Source organism: Cricetulus griseus (assembly GCF_003668045.3).
Source record: "Cricetulus griseus strain 17A/GY chromosome 1 unlocalized genomic scaffold, alternate assembly CriGri-PICRH-1.0 chr1_1, whole genome shotgun sequence".
Taxonomy (NCBI): Eukaryota; Metazoa; Chordata; class Mammalia; order Rodentia; family Cricetidae; genus Cricetulus; species Cricetulus griseus.
In genome coordinates this window covers 14,134,419-14,148,485 of record NW_023276807.1, presented here as the reverse complement: position 1 = coordinate 14,148,485, position 14,067 = coordinate 14,134,419, and positions in this window count along the sequence as shown.

Genomic DNA, 14,067 nt, shown 5'->3' with positions numbered 1-14,067 from the left:
GTGAAAGAAAGTTCCCACTGGGAGGCAGAACTCCGCTAATTTACCTATTTGCTGCCAGTAACCGAAAGATCCCGTAAAAGTGTATTTCCCATGGGCAAGGCCGAAAAATGTACAAAAGAATAACAAAAGTCATCCTCAGATTCATTATGAATCTGAGCCAGCCTGGCCACTTGAGAATCCATTGAAAGCAAACAAGCAACTATGATAAAAAAAAATCATACATATGACAAAACTCCTTTCAGGACTTGCAGAGAAATTAGATTTTTCTCATGTAGACAAAAATACAATACATTGCTAGTAAACATGCTTTAAATTAAAGGTACAAAGTGAGTATCAGGTCAGTCTATGTCAGGGACCAAAAATTATCTATTATAAAGTTTCTCGGGGTCCAAATCTCCTCTGCCTGAACCCCCATTGTCTTGCAGATGCTGGCTAATTGTCACCAGATGGCATGGCTTCAGTGGAGAAAGTCTCCTCGTTTGCATTAGAACAGGCCTCGGCCCTGAATGTGCTGCACCTGTGCTGAGGGCTTTGTTTACATGCCTAGAGATTTTTTTAGGGGTGCCACTAGGGTTAAAAGAATGACTTAGCCGGACATTGGTGTCGCACACCTTTAATCCCAGCACTCAAAAGGCAGAGGCAGGCAGATCTCTGTGAGTTCGAGGCCAGCCTGGTCTCCAGAGCGAGTGCCGGGATAGGCTCTCCAAAGCTACATAGAGAAACCCTGTCTTGAAAAAACCAAAAAAAAAAAAAAAAAAAAAAAAAAAATGACTTAATAGTAGATGCTCTCTGTGGTCACCCGGACTGTTGGAAAGCGATTTAGGAGGATGCTAAAATAAACCAGAGACTCCAGTTTCCAGCATGGACTGAGAGCCCTCCTAAAATGACAAGATGCCTGTATCTGGTCTTTATCCCCATTTGGTAGCTAGCAGTTTCCAGTTCCACGAACTCCCACTCAGCGATGGACCCGTGGCTGTTCATATGGCTCTGATCACAGCCCCTAAGGACATCAGTTTGGAATAGATAGTGTCTGTAGCGTGGGACTGATACAAGCCAGGTCACGACAAGTCTACAAACAAAACCACAGCACTCATAAAGGTAACTATTAAATTGTTTTGTTTTGAAGGGACCAGCTCCCCTTTCGGCAACCATAACGTGCTTGTCTGACCTTGTCCTAGACGCTAGAAAGTCAGATGCCTGCCTCGTGACAAGGAACCAATCAGAAGTTAGCTGGTGGCGCAATGCTTTACGACCCTGGGTGTACTTTACGGACTAGCGCACAGCAATGACGCACAAAGCATAGCAACCACTCTGGGAGGGCCTATGGGCCATAACAACCAGTTGGCCAATCAACACAGGGCAAGCCCTCCAAGCCTGGAGGCACACCAATCCTGAACCTGTGCGTACCCCTAGACACTCCCCTTACGCTGCCCTACAAGCTCACTCGGGAGGCCCTAGGAGTTGTCTTTTTCAAGCCATCTGCCATGGCGGGTGGGTGAAAGACCCAAGCTAACATGGGGTTAGCTCGTTAAAAAAAAACAAAAAAACAATAAAGCCTCATGCAGTTTGCATCAAGCTCTCCAATCTGCCTGGTGATTGGGGTGACCGAGGTCATGGCCTGGGACCCCGGATACCTGAGTTTTCAAGGGGTCTAAGTTTTCCTTGTTAATTTTTGTATATTTTCATGTGTACTATGGTACACACATGGAGGTCTAAAGACAACCCATGGGAAGTTTTCTTCTTCTACCATGTGGATTCTGGGGATTGAACTACCCCCTAAAACATACCCCTAACTTACAGCTATGTAATTTTCACCTTTTAAAAATTTATTTTATTTTATGTGTCAGCCACATTTTGCAAGTACTGTTGGAGGCCAGAAGAGGGTACCAGATGCCCTGGAGCTAAAGTTATAGGAGACTGTAAGTCTGATATAGGTGTTGGAAACTCCAGTCCTCCAAAAGGTCAGGAAGTGCTCTTAACCACTGACAGCACGGTTGTCCGAACAAGACCTGCCTAATTACAATACCAGTTTACATGTCAATATAGTCCAGAGAAATTTCACAAGGTCTCACCATTAGATGAAGAGCTGCAGGCAGTCAATGGCTGCTGAGAAATGGAGACTCTGTTTTCTCCATGAACAAACTTGAGTTGCCACATAAGTTATGCAAACTCAACGCTGTCAGCTCTGTATACATAAACATATGAACATTAAATGGACGCCGTAGGGTATGTGTGAGTGCGAATGTGTGTGTGTGTGAGAGAGAGAGAGTGTGTCTGTGTGTGTGTTAACAGTAAGAATTAAAGACGAGACCATGGATTTGGGAGGGGGTCTATGAATTTGGATCGTGGGAGTAGTTGGAGGTAGGAGAAGGGAAAACAATGTGGAGCCTGTGTATGAAGTTCTCAATAAAATCAATAAATTTAAAATCAACAAATAGACAAACCTTTAGCTAAACTGGCCAAGAAATGGGCTTAAATGACCAGACCAGAAACAATCAGGGCTCATTTATATCACCCTTACCAAAATAACTTTTAGAGGATGTGTAATGAATAGTTGTACACAAACAAATCAAATTAGATAAAACAGAAAAATGCATAGGAAGCCGAGAACAATTAATGATGGAAGAAAAAGAAAGAGTTCTGGGGAAGATGGTGGTTCTACAATTTCCTTTAGTGTGACTGTGAAGGAGAGTCAGAATAAGCAGGCTCTGAGAAAGATCCTCAGAGATCAAAGACACAAGGAAACTGGCAAGTGTCTTGCAACTCCAACCCCTACTCCCGTGAGACAGGGGACCAGCAATGGCAGTGGTTTGATAAGCCTGGCAGCCTTGATGAGAACAGACTGGAATTCCTAGCCATATTAGGAACCCGTGGCTGTCAAAAGACGTAAATCCAGTGTGTGGGTTTGTTCTCAAGAAATCCATTTGTAACTTCTCAGATCACAGAGTGCTACAGCCAGGCAGCATTTTGAGAGAAGGCCGATTGTTTGTGATTGAATTATCGTGGGGACCTGGAAACAGTGAACAATCAAGTTAGGCAATTGAGGACTCTTGGCCGTGGTGTCTGGGAAGAGGGCAGCCACCACAAGGAAAGAGGGCAAGGTCAGACACAGACTTGCCGCGGAGTAGCAGAGTTTGCACTATGGAGGGTATGTAGGTCCCTGGTCCTGTCTCTGTGGTAAGCAGCGAGGACATGGTCATCGGATTGCTAGGAATCTGCAGCGGCCTCCCTACTCTCTTGTTTCTGGAGAGACTTAACAACTGTAATTACTCAGAGTTTACAGCCTCTCACCTCCCATAGGGTGGTGTCCCGCTGGGCAGGCTCTGGACACATTGAGATCAGTAGACAGAATGGCTGGTTCCCATGATTAGTCCCACCCAGTGCAGAACTTAGCATGGTTTGTTTCCCCCACTCTCTGGGACACTCAGGAAACCCCTCTTGCTTTGGAAATCTCCTGATCTTGGCATATCTAGATTGAAAGGGATCTGCCTGACCCACAGGCCACAGAGCTCTTTTGTGTCAAAAGTCGTTTCCCATATGCAAGGAAGAGAAGCCCATCTATAGCAACACACTCTTGGTGGGTCCAGTGTTGAACCTGCATCCAGCACCAACTTACAGAGTGAAACCAAAGAGAAAGGAAACCTCCCCAGCTCCACAGACCAGACAGGTCCTAATCTCAGAAAGGCTTTTTTTTTTTTTTTAAACATAACAAAACAAAAACATACACTTAGTATTGCTGTTTAAAATATTTACTATAATTACAGGTGTATGTGCATGTGCCCGAGTGTAGGTATGTGTACTCCACATTCTGGAGTGTATGCATGTGTACCATGTGTATGTGGATATCACTGAGGTCAGAGGGTATCTGTCACCTGGAATTACAGATGGCTGTAAGCTGCTTGATGTGGGTGCTGGAGCTTGAACCTGCTTCCTCTGCAAAAGCTCCTTAGACTGAGCTTTCTCTAGCCCCTAGCCTTACTTTTCTATACTTTATTTTCTAATACTCCTGCATGGATTAAGTGTCCCAACCCGCAGGATGTCAACCTGGGGCAAGAGAGTCAGGGATAGGGAATGGGGACAAGAGACACAGAAAGAACGACTACAAGAAAGGATTCTGATCAAGTGGCAAACTTTATTTTTCTCAGGCTAGCTTATATAGTCAGTAGAGCAGGATATGGGGAGGGGTAGAGTGTATTATTTGTGCACCAGGTGTTAGTGTAGGCAGGATATTAGGAAGCCACAAAGAGGATGTTTGGCATGGTAAAGAGTTTATGAATAGGAGGTCCAGGAAGGGGTTGCCTAGGTGACTGAGCCTGTTGGTTGAGGACTGTGTTAAATTGTTTCTTTCTTGAGCTGAGGTTCTAAGGAGCTGCTATGTAAAGGTTAACTATGTGACCTGCCAAGCATGGCCTGGGATCTCATGCCAAGCCCTGAGATCTTTGGCTCCCAACAATTAAGTGCATTAGTTATTAATTCCAAGTCACCAATAAGACATCAGTGTTATGTGAAGGAGAGAAATAAAGCGCTTCCCTTTGGCAACTTTAAACCCAGAGTGAGTCCGGATTTGAACTCTCTATTGCACGCTCCCTGTGTCTTCTGTCCTTTGTCTGTTGCAGGGATCTGGATCCGTGTGTGTGTCTCTATGTATATGTCTGTGTGTCTGGTTGTGTGCATCTGTCCCTGACAAAGGGCGACAAGCTCTGTCTTTATTGAACAGCACAGAAAGCATGGCATGGGGTGAGGGGATGGAATGGGGTACTTTACAGGAATCTTCACTCATTGCATAGAGGGCACAAATTCTTAACCAAAGCAACAAAGACATGAAAAATTTAAAAACGGATACATGTTGATGGAAGCAGAAGCAGAGATCCACAGCTAAGCACTAAGCTGAACTCCTGGAATCCAGTTGTAGAGAGGGAGGAGTGATGAGCAAGGGAGTCAAGACCATGCTGGGGAAACCCACAGAAACAGCTGACCTGAGCAAGTGGAAGCTCACAGACCCCAGTCTGACAGCTGGGGAACCAGCATAGGACTGAACCAGGTCCCCTTATCAGGCTTTCTTTAAGTATGAGTTCTTTTACTTCTTCCTTCCTACTTGTAGCCATGTTTTAAAAATTAATTTTTATTTAAATTCACAACAATCTCATTTTACATACCACTCCCAGTTCCCATCAACATATCAGCTGAGAGGTCTGGCCAGTCTATGGGGCCTCTGGCAGTGGAACCAATATTTATTATCCCTAGTGCACAAATGGGCTTTGGGAGCCCATTCCTCATAGAGGGATACTCTCTCAGCCTAGATACATGGGAGCAGGGCCTATGTCCTGCCCCAAATGATGTGTCAGACTTTGATGATCACTCATGGGAGGTCTCACCCTCCCTGGGGAGTGGATGGGGTGGGATAGGAGGTTGGTGGGGGGCATGGGAGGAGGGGAGGAAGAGGGAACTGGGAGTGGTATGTAAAATGAGATTGTTGTGAATTTAAATAAAAATTAATTTTTAAAACATGGCTACAAGTAGGAAGGAAGAAGTAAAAGAACTCATACTTAAAGAAAGCCTGATCCTACACTTAAAAGGTACAGAAGACTCCACAGGATATGACCGAGAAAAGAGACATTCCCTACATCAAGTCAAACACAGCTTTAGCTGCATAGGTTCCTGGTGACGGAAGAGAAGCCCAGCTTCCAAAGGTAAGCCAGTTGGAACTGGACAATGCTATGCTCTGGGCAAGCCACAGCCCTCACAAATCTAATTGAACTCAATCCAATTGCAGGTCTTGGTGAGATAATGAGATAATTCTTCTACAGAGGAGAAGAATTCCATCATCTCACCCTATATAACTCAGTGGCCAAGTGTCATCTTGTAAGAAAATCTATGGTTACAAACTGAGCCATCCAGTGAATAGCTTCACATCCATGCTCAGGTGAATGGTCCTGGTTAAATCCAGTAGGTCATGAAGTAAAAGCAAAAAGACATAAAAGTGGAATTGGGACTTGGTCTTAGGGGAAAATGTTGGCGGGGTTAGGAGGGTGAGAGATGGTAGAGTGTGACCAGAATGCATTATATACATGTATTAAATTGTAAAAGAATAAATTAATTCTAAAAGATGAGCTACTGTAGGGGATTAAGAACAAGGGACAATTTTATATGTGAGGGAGCCTCAGTGTGGTCTCCACAGCCTGTGGGTGATTGGAGGTTTAGGAATGGAGTTGTTGGGGTGGCCACTTTTTAGACCAGGCTAGCCTTGAACTCACAGAGATCCTCTTACCTCCGCCTTCTGAGCCCTGGGATAAAAATGTGTACTCCACCAAACCCAGCTAAGATTCTATTTGTTCATTTATATTTGCTGTATCGTGCTGATGCATGGACCCAGGGCATGGAATAACAGACCTAAGATTCTGTAATTCCTTTCCCTGATACCGCACAATTTGATGAAAATGCACTTTGTATATTTTTTTTAAAGATTTATTTATTTATTATGTATATAGTATTCTGTCTGCGTATATGCTTACAGGCCAGAAGAGGGCACCAGATCTCATTACAGATGGTTGTGAGTCACCATGTGGTTGTTGGGAATTGAACTCAGGACATTTGGAAGGACAGGTTGTGCTCTTAACAACGGAGCCTGTATATTCTTTTAAACCTTCATTGTGCTTAGTATAGTATAGAACCTTTCACACCCTGTAATATATCCTTGATTCTGAATATATACATGTTTGTGTGTGTATATAGTCAGAATTCCAATTAATTTATGAATTTAATGATCACATATTGATCTCCTAAATTTCTAATTTTATAATATTTATCTCATTTTTTTCTTCATGTAAAATTTCCTTGGAGATACATATATATATATATATATATATATATATATATATATATATAGAGAGAGAGAGAGAGAGAGACAGAAAGTATATATATAAACTCTCTATATTTATACTTTGTTTTATAGTACTGTAGATCAAACCTAGGGCCTTGGACATAGTAGGCAAGTATGAGCTACAGTCCTAGCCCTAGGTTTTTTAAAGTATTTTTTTTAGATAATTAATTGTTATTTTATTAAGTAAAATATAATTCTATTACCCCTTTCCCATTTCTTTCCCCCAGTCACTCCAATGTAACCCCCACTTCCTCTCAAAATCATGCCTTGTTTTTCTTTAATTTATATAGTGTGTGTGTGTGTGTGTGTGTGTGTGTGTGTGTGTGTACCTAAATATATCAGTGCAACATGCTTGTGCTATTTAGTCTTATTTATATGCATATGACTTCAGTGCTGACAACTTGGTATTAGATAGCAAATTATGAGGCTGTACTGGTTGATTTTTGTCAACTTCACACAAACCTAGCCATATCTGGGAAGAGGGCATCTTGAAAAGTTGTCTCCACATAACTGATCTATAGGCAATTTATAGAGCATTTCCTTAATTAATGATTGACATGGTTGGGCCCAGCCTCGTAGCCAGAGGCTTTTCTGCATCTTGCCCAGTCCCATTCACAGCTGCTTATAAAATAATCACCCAGAGACTTAATACTAATTATATTTGTTTGGCCAATGGCTCAGGATTATTACTAGCTAGATCATACATATAAATTGACCCATTTCTATTAAACAGTGTATTGCCACGTGGCCCATGGCTTACCAGTAATGCTCTGGCATCTTACTCTCCCAGCAGCTGTGTGTGGTGATAACTTGCTTGTACAAATAAAGCCTGTCTGAAGGTCAGAGAATGGAGCTTGCTACTAGCTAACCAATACAGGTCTGGAGGTCTGTACAGACAGACAGGAAGTGAGATAGTTGGGTGGAAACAGGATATAGGCAGGGAGAAACAGGAACTCGATGTCTTGTCTGCTGAGATGCTAAGGAGGTAAGGTGTGGCTGTAGCTAGCGCCTTCTCTCTGATCTCTCAGCATTTTCCTCTATATCTGACTCTGGGTTGTTTTTTTTTTTTTTTTTTTTCTTAGACCAACTAAGAACTCCATTTACAGCTTTGTCTGTCTCGGTCCTGCCTTCTTTCTCTCTGACTTCAGCTTGGCTTTCCTACCTAGCTATATTCTGCCTGCCATAGGCCAAAGCAGCTTTATTCATCAACCAATAAAAGCAACACATATTCACAGCATACACGAGGATATCCTACATTACAACCTACTGGGGGTAGGGCTACTCTAGGACTTACGATCCTGCATGGTATAAGAATACAAGATGAACGATCTAGTAAGCGTCTTTCCTTCATGACTTCTGTAACAGTTCCTAACTTAAATTCCTGCCCTGACTTCCCAGGATGATGGACTGTCACCACTCTAAAAGTGGGGGGCAGGGGGGAGGCTGGGAGAATGGGGCCAATAAATGAGGTAGACTAAAGTCTCATGCAATAGCCAACTTTATTCAGCGCATCAAGCAATTTATAATCTGAGGGTTCAGAAGAGTCACATGGGTAAAGTTTTTATGACTGCAAGGTGTATATAATCTCAAGAACAAGCTACATGTGGCAAAAAGCATGTGTATCCACATGATGGGGAATGTTCTTCTGTATATATGTTTCTGTTATTGGTTGCTGAATAAAATACTGTTCAGTGGTGAGGCAGGGAGTATAGGCAGGGCTGTGAGACAAGGAGAATTCTGGGAAGAAGAGGCAGAGAGAAGCCTTGAAGAGAAGCCATGTAGCTCCTGGAGGAGTTACATGCTGGATTATGGGTAAGCCACAGCCTCGTGGCAATACATAGTTTAATAGAAATGGGTTAATAGTTAAGAGAGAGCTAGCCAGTAAGAAACCTGAGCCATCGGCCAACAGCTTAATAATTAGTATGTCTCTGTGTGCCTATTTGGGGCTAATCTGCTGGGAGACCTGGCAGGAGAGAAACCTCCATCTATACCCACAGAGGCATAAAGGATAATTTAAACATTTAATTGAATAACAACAGAAAATTATGAGTAATCTGAAGTAAACTCACACCTATCTGCTATACCTGGGAGGAACACAAGAGCACATTCCAAGAACAAGGACAAGATCTTGCCTTTTTTTGCTTGGAGTGCTCTCAAATGCACTCAGAATTCTCCTCACACAACTCCATTCCTGGCCCATGTTTGAACACCTGTGCTTTTATTTTTAAACACAGGACATCCAGAGTGGTTTTGAGTTGAGATGTTGTGAATACATCCAATTGTCATTTGATGCATGAGTATCCTATAAGCAGGCAAATGTATACATAATGAATAATATTAGAACAGTGGTCACATTGTATGTAATGCTCTGCCACGATGAATTGGGATCAAACTAAGTCCAGTACTATGGGTGACATTATTATATTGATCAGAAAAATCTAGAAAATAGCTTGAAAAGAGACTCATATCACTAGTAGTTCTGGTCTCTTATAGAACATAACATATTTGCCTTTAATAGGAATACTAATGTTGTGATGTCCTAGGCAAACTAGAAGTGACTTAAATCCCAAGGGAAAAAATTAAGCATGGTCCCTTCTCCAGAAGAATGAATAAATTATTATGGTCCCAAGGTCCAGTAATAAGCACAGAGTCATTAATTAGTAAAGATTACAGGAATTGGATCCATCCAACCCACAAGTTGAAGCAAAGGAAAATGAGGAAGGTGAGACAAATAAATACATGTTCAGAGGCTAAGACAAATACATGTGTGACCACAAATGCTCAGGTCAAAGCAGATGACATCAGCAGAAAGGGATTCTCAAGTGACAGAGAGCTCAGTGTGTTTCATAGAATAACTTCTCCCTTGGTACATAGGGCCTTAACTTGGCCCCAGGTGAGCAGACTTGATTCCTGATGATATGGTTAACATCTCCTTTTGTCCTTTAGTTGAACGTTTGCTATGTTTCTGGTGACTTCCACTGTGTCTTCACCCTCTGTTGTTGTCCTTGATAGATGGCAGCTGGAGGAGTTGAAGGGAAATTCATATTGTTTCAGTTGATTTATCTGCAATGACAGACACATACCCCTTCCTAATTTTCTTTGGTCAATAGGGCTTCCAAGTCTCAAATTGTTTAAACCCCACTGGCCTATTTAAGGCAGTTCAGAATATTCTGTACAGAAATGTTTTTGAGCTCTTGAACGTATGTCACCTTGAGGCAAATTTTTAAAATTAAGGATAAATAAGAAAAGTGCAAGAATATCCCTTGGTGCTCCCCCTTTTAAATTTTTAAATAATTGTTGTTTTAATGTTCTATGTGCTCTTTCAATTATGCTCTAGTCTTGAGATTTATAAGAAATGCCTGTAATATAATTAATATTCCATTCTTTACAGAAATTCTTAAATATTTAACTACTACAGGCTGGTCAGTTTTCCGTTGTTATAGATGTAGACGCTCCCATGACTGCAAAAGTTTGTATCAGAGAAGAATACACTGCAGAAGCATTCTCTGAAGATTGAGGTACAGCCCAAACAAATTTAGAATATATATTAGTGCAAACATGCAGGTATAACATCTGGGGCACAAGAGCATAGTGAGTGGCATCCATTTGTCCTAATTCATTAGTATTTTTAACTCCAGAATTAGCTTCAGCTGCATGACTATGACAGTATAGGGAGCACAGATATGACATTCCTGCACCATTTGTCTCAAAGTGTAATGAGGCACTGTACATGAAGTCTATTAGTATTAGTGTGTAGGTGTTGATGTCCCTGTTCTGAAGGAGTAAAAAACAGGGCAGGTTAATGCATCAGCTTGCTTATTTCGTTCTGCAATAAAACCAGGGGGGTTAGAGTGTGCATGAGTAATAAACAAAGCACGTGTGCAGGTTTTAAAGTGTCCTACTTTAGGAATACCTAAGCACTAGCCAATCTATTTAAAACTCTAGAAGGAGAGACAGCATTGGATAATCCTCAATATTGTCTTAACTACAAATTTATGTTGTAGTTCCTGTAGCAATGGGAGCATATCAGGATTTGAAGACAGAATGAAAGTAGTTTCTATTGCTGAAAATACTCCTACAACACAGGCAGAATCTGAAACCATATTTAGGGGCTTGAACGAACTAACTGTAATAGGAAAATCAAAACAGTGAGTTCCATGTGCTGAACTGAGGAAAAGCAGTGTTAGTAGATTGATGACTATCTGGACTGTGAATCCTTCCTATATCCCCAGGTGAACTATTGATAAAACAAGTATTTGCCTGTAGAGTGGGAGAAGGTTGGATATTTTTGTAATCACAAATTCAGTTTGCACAAGAAAATCCTTACACCCTGGATAATGTCTTACACCCTGGATAATGATTTCCTATCATTCCATAATAATCTTCAAATGAAAATTTAAAATCCAAAGAGTTCTGTAATGCTCTTTAAAACTGATTGTTAGTTAAAGGTATTAATGATTCAGCAAGGATCAAATCCATATAATTGCTGACATTGGGTCCTCCCCTGATTTAGTGATTGAGAAAGAAGAGTAAGGTAAGCAGTTATTATTTTATGGCCCCCGGGATGAAAATAAATCCACTCCTAAGGTTTATCCTCTCGTGCTATAACACATGTAGGAAACAATTTAGTGGGAAAAATAAATTTAAAGGCAATGAAGAACACCCACGGTATACAAATGCCTCTTTAGTTTAGATCCAAATAGTTGTGGTTCTTCCTTTGCTTCTCAAGACAATATTGAGGATTATCCAATGCTGTCTCTCCTTCTAGAGTTTTAAATAGATTGGCTAGTGCTTAGGTATTCCTAAAGTAGGACATAGCTGATTAATAACCCCTAATAATTCCTGAAAGTTGTTAAGTGGTTTTAAATTGTCTAATGGGCATTTTTTGTGTGTAATTTAACATTTGTTCTAATAACTAGTTGTCCCAATATTGCACCATGTCAGATCTTTACATCTTTTCAGGCATAATAACAAGCCTGTTTTTACATAGCATATCCTGAGTTGTGTCATGTATGAAGGGACCAGATCCCTGCTTTAGCAGCCATGACAGGAAGACATATAGGCCTCTGATTCAGCACATGTCTGACTTTGCTGGGCTGGGCCTAGTCACAAGGAGGTCAGATACACTCCTCGTGACAAGGAACCAATCAGAAGTTAGGTGGCAGGACTCTGAATGGCATGTGCTTTATGATACAAGCGGCACAACAGTGACTTGCAGAACATAGCAACCACCCTGGGAGGGCCTACAAGCCATAATCAACACAGGACAGGTCATCCAAGCTTGGAAGCGGACCTATCCTGAGTCTGTTGCAGACTCCTAGACACTCCCCTTACGCTGCCCAATAAGTTCCCTACCTCATGGTTTCTCAGGATCCCTCTCAAACCAGGGCCTGAGTTAATGAGGTTAACTCATTAAACAATAAAAGACTCTTTGCTTTTGCATCGAAATGAGTCTCTTGGTGATTTGGGGGTTCAGAGTTTGAGTACAACACCTAACAGTGGGTCTTTAAGGAACAATGATCAGAATGAATATGCATAGTATAAAAACAATCTTTTAAATTCAAAACTACTAAAGGTCAATCTTTAGGAATTGCTACATAAACCAGGCTGTGAAGCTCCCATTTGGCCACATGGTGGCATTAACATTCTGTAATTCAACAATTTCCATTTATCAGATTTCTTTTTAATTATAGAAACAAGAGGACATAGGCCAAGGCTGCCAGAAGACCAGGTAGTCTGCCTGGGGACCTTCGACATTCTCTGTTACCTCAGGACCTATTTTCAGGGTCACCTGAAACAAAACTGCAACAAAACATTAGCTGCAGCTTCCCCTCTGCCCGGTCCACACCTGTGGATCCTTGAGACTTACCCCTGGCCTCCCCTTTCACTGGCCTTCAACACTAGTAAGCATATTCCACCCCCTCCCAACCTACGGGAAACATACCAGACTTACGGATAATAGGAATAGAGGAAGGAGAAGAATCCCAGATCAAAGGTTCAGAAAATATCTTTAACAAAATCATAGAAGAAAATTTTCCTAATTGTGGTAGTTTGAATGTAATTGGCCACCATAATCCCATAGGGAGTGGCACTATTAGGAGGTATGGCTTTGTTGGAGTGAGTGTGGCCTTGTTGGAGGCAGTGTATCACTGTGGGGGCAGGTGTTGAGGATTTTTTATGCTCAGGCTACCACTTAGTGAGTCAATTGATTTCCTGTTGCCTCAAGACTTAGTACTCTCAGGTCCAGCACCACCTCCCGCCTGCACACCACCAAGTTCCCTGCCATGACGATAATTGACTGAACCTCTAAAACTGTAAGTGAGCCCCCTCAATTAAATGTTCTCTTTATACGAGTTTTGTGGTCATGGTGTCTGTTCCCAGCAATAGTAAACCCTAACTAAGACACTAACCTAGAGAAGGAATAGAAAAAAACTTACAGAACACCAAATAAATTGGACCAGGAAAAAAAAGAAAGACCCCCCCTGCCACATAATAACCAAAACATACAGAACATAGACCTATGCATTATAATTTATAGCACTTTGTTTAATCTTGTTACAGCAAATAGGGTTGAATTTCCCTCCATAACAGGCCATTTGGTGGGTTATTCTTCTATGTTTATAATAGAAGACATGAGCTCCAGAATCCATTATTCCTGTAAATGTTTTTTTCTTTTAATTTTCGATTCAATAATGGTTTGTCATTTTCCTTCAACAGTGCTTAAAGCTGCAATTTTATCTGTACTACCAAATCCTCCCCCCACGAATCGCATTGTTCCATGAAGTGACTATATAAGGCAATAATAGCAACTCCAATTTTTTTTCCTCTTGCTTTAAATTGTTAATCATTGGGCACTGTGATGGTGACTGTAATTTCCCCTATATAAACTTTATCAATGATTCCTGTACAGGCATGAGATTCCTTTCACTGTGACACAGTAGCACTCTACCTGTTGCAGGCAGCATAGGTCCGAAATATACTGTGTATAACTTAAGAGGATATTGAAAAGGTGAAATGGCAACATCTTTAGGGCAGGCAATATGAATAACAGTACTTCTTTGAGTAGCAGCTTGTGAGGAAGGAATGGATTGATTACAACCTGAAGCTAACACAAATGTTACTGTTTCTAGACTTAAACCCTCTAATTCTGCAGGGCTTAATGGGGGGGGGCTCAGTTCCTTTCCCTG